The sequence below is a fragment of the Triticum dicoccoides genome, chromosome 1A (genome assembly GCF_002162155.2).
Source record: "Triticum dicoccoides isolate Atlit2015 ecotype Zavitan chromosome 1A, WEW_v2.0, whole genome shotgun sequence".
NCBI lineage: Eukaryota > Viridiplantae > Streptophyta > Magnoliopsida > Poales > Poaceae > Triticum > Triticum dicoccoides.
In genome coordinates, this window is record NC_041380.1 from 544,698,984 (window position 1) to 544,703,104 (window position 4,121).

Below are 4,121 nucleotides of genomic sequence, written 5' to 3' on the forward strand. Positions count from 1 at the left end.
CGTCGCTTTATAGTACCGGCAGGTGGCGCGGCGGGGGGCGGGACGCGCGCCGGTGCGGGGAGGGGCGGTATCGCATGGACCGCTGTTGGTTGCGGGCGGGGGGCTATCGGCGTGGGGTGGTTTTGGCGCGGGGCGGGGTACGTGGGGGTGGGCGAGGGTACGTGGAGCGCCGTCGAGGCGGGTGCTGCATGTTGCCCGCCACGTCGCGGCCGGGATGGTTTCTCTCCTCCGCCGCCGGCACGCACGCACGCACCCCGCCCGCCTTTATTTTTCTTCCTCTTCTGGATTCTAGACATAGATAGGCTTCTGGTGCTCTCGTTTACGGCTGAATCAGGGGCGGTTTGTTTCTCTCTCTGGCTTCCCATTTCCGGGAGCAGAGGCCACACGGCGCAACACAGGAGACAGGACACGCTGGGCAAAAGTTTACCGTACGTACCACCTTACGTGTGATGAAGGTATACTTGTGTTTCTGAGCGGTGCGTGTATGACGGTATTGATTACGAGTGCGTCTGGCTTGCGTGATTGCATCAGCTGAATGAGGAGCTTGTGAGGTTTCGTGCACAACAGTTTTTACACGTAGGCGCAGGTGCTGTGTGTCTTCCCGTGCTCGCTCACGCCCACGAATCCTATGGAAATTGGAGCGCAAACTGTGGTCGAGCGCAGCCCGCGGCTGTCCGCAGCGAACCGGTGCTGCCGACTCAAGAAACCACACTCTTCACGCGGGAGAATATGACATGAAAACCACATTCGAAAGGTTCGAAAAAAAAATCTGAAAAACAAAAGAGACGAAATGTTAAGAGAATGATGTTTTATGGCCACGCGAAATTTCAAGTCGAAACACATACAAGATGTGAGCTATAAAAAAAACTAATAGAGTGTCCGTGCGTTGTCATGGACTTTTAAAATAGTTTACAAAAGTTACATGTTAAATTCCATACATACAAATAATATAACACAAACACAATTGTTTAATAACTGAAGTCCATTTTTACAATGTAAATTGATAACATAAAGAAAAATTAACGACATGTCTATGTAACAAGCTGAGCGATGTTCCAATTAAACATCTATTACAAAACTATTAATGCCTAGATGATGCGCTTAAGAAATTCTTTCATAATATCAGGAAAGTTTCCTTTAGCTTCATTCCTACGATGTTTTGGGAAGTATAATAAAAACTGCTTCCTCAATTCATACCCATCCTGCACAAACAATACATGTAGTTAGTATGAAAATTTCACGCCGAAGGTCCTAAAACATGTAACGGACAATACTCACCGTGCAAATCAGCTTGACCAATTCTTTACCGTTCCATCAGAGCATAAAATGAAAAACAAAATAGCCAGACACATTCCTACACAACTTTTAATTAATAATATAAAGAATATAGTGATAACAAAAGAAAATGTTTTTGTTATGAATTCATTACCCGTCTATACTCGTTGGAACACCGAATGGAAATAAACGTTGCCATTTAGATATATCATAATTCCAACTAGGCAGCTTTATTTCAAGTGCTTCTTTGAAATCCCTTGTAAAACTTTTTAATTTCAGTGCATGTCTCAAATTTTTATCCTCTAACGATTGTGATGTTTGAATATGATCCATAATATATAGACGACGTGCCTCTTTGTTGATGATGTACAAGATGTATCGGACGATGAATGCAGAGGGAATATAAATCTACAAATGGAGCTATTAGAAACAACAATAAACCATAATAACAATGGACAAAATAATTTACTTACCTTGTTGCACGATGAGATGTCGTTGTCCATCCCAGGCCAGCTATCAAATAATGTTGCCAATGTCTGGATAGTTTCTTTCTCGCAAAACTTCTGACCTCGTGTTGACTCTAGCATCATGGACTAAGTAAAAAAATATTGTTTCAACATGTTGATACTAATGACACATAGAATGAAGAGTTACGATAACCTATACAAAATCGTAGATCCAGTAGTGCACAGGAGGGTCTGTAAACAATACTCCCTCGTCACATGCCAGCATATGCACGGCGGTGTTGAAGCAATCATTGTCCATTGGCTGCTCCATGTTAAGTATGCACTGAAGTTTCTTAAGACTTAAGCCCATTGGATCAGGTGTCGAGCTCCGGACCCATACCTTCCTATAAATTGGATGGTAAGGAGAACAATAATATAGACCCGCATATTAAATATTGATACATGATACTTACTCCAAACACCCGGCATCATCGATCGACATGATGTAGTTGCAAAGGTCGGCAGGTAATTCACATTGGTCCGTGGGTATGATAGTGATTGGGGTAGGACGTTTGTCTTTAACTACGTCAGATGGATTCTCCAGGATCTCGAGATCGGAATTAGCTAAAGTTTCTTCATCGTCAGGTTGATGGTATATGAGACCTCCTTTTAGCTTATTCAGCTCTGAATCGAGCAAAATGACTGCTATTTTTTGTCGAAAATGTTTCATATCCTCCTACAATATATATATATATATATATATATATATATATATAATTATATAATAGTTTGAGATAAAATAACGAGATAATGTATAAAAGTAAAATACCTGGGTGAACTGGTCTGACAGTCCATGTGATTTCCAGTATTCCATATAATTTAGCATAAACAGTCCACATGAACGCTATAATATTATAAAATAATCCTTTAGAATATCACACAGATGAATCAAATAAACAAACCATTGTAACAACTGCTTACCCATCGGTTTGTATTGCCTCATGAAACTGCTCTACAACCGCCCATTTTGTAACATTGAGATCGGGCCACTTATGACCTCTGATAAACTCCGGACTATGCTCTACAAGTTTCAGACGCTTCTCGAGTCCTAGTAACTATTTTATATATGAGAAATATTAGGAATCAAGGTAAACAAAACATATGCTAAGATGAGTGAAAAAAATAGATAGTTACCATAGTAGCAAGGTCATTGCGTTTGACCCGAGAACCAAGTGAGTCCAATACTTGAATCTCATGTTTTTTGGCATTGGCGACTGCTGGATACCAATGGTAGCCCGGCATGTTAATCGGAATGAATAACTGATATAAATATCATACAAGTCACGGTCGTAATTAGATATAAATATTAATAAATCATTATACATATACATATTATGAATCAAATAAAAACAATCCGTAATTATATGCATGGATAACGAGACAAAAACTAACCATATCTTGTTGTAGATAAGTATTAACATGATGCACGATGCGGTGATATTTTGATGGGTCTATGTCTCTTTCCCTGTCTTCCTTTATCTGGCCAGATACAAACGTGCTAACAATGTGTACCTTTTCACCCGCCCTGTCTTGTAGATGGCCGTGAGCAAGCATGCAATATATGTAAGCATTTATCACCTGTAATAGGCATTTAGATTATATTTATATTTTATGATATTATATATTGTTTATATTATTAATTACAAAGTTTTTGCAATTGTTCTTACACCGTCATGTAAGAACATATCATCTTTCATAAGGCATTCCAAATCATTGGTTGGTAACAAGGCATCTGCAATGTCCACGAACTGGGTATTCTTGGGGGCAGACTTGATTGATTCGATGACTGTAATATCCCTAGGGGTACAAACATAGTCTATCGAATTCATAAACAAATGAGCCAACTTAGCAATCAAAATGAGCAAAATTAGTTGGATACAAAAGGCAATATCACAAAAATAAGATTGATAATAATATTAAAAAATACCTTATGGGATAACATGTAAATTAACATCCTTTTTTGGTTTGTTATGAGATATAACCTCTTCGGGATTTTTATGTTGTGAATTTTCGTCCCCTTTCAGCGACATCGCATCTGAACCCTCAATGAATTCTTTCCGGGCATCTCCAAAGTTCATATCCATGTCTTCTGTATTCTAAAAAAACAAAAATATAAAAATAGCTCCTGTATTCTAAAAAAACAAAAATATAAAAATAGCCCTTCCGTTTATCATCTATAAGATACATACAGAGGAAGGTCAGCTATATGCACCTCTTCTCGTTGTGTTTCAGTATGGTCTGTCATCGTTGCATCAGTGCGTATGTCGGAACCCATCAATTTATATCTATGCTGAAATATAATTAATATTTTTTACTGCATCATAAAATTATATATAATAT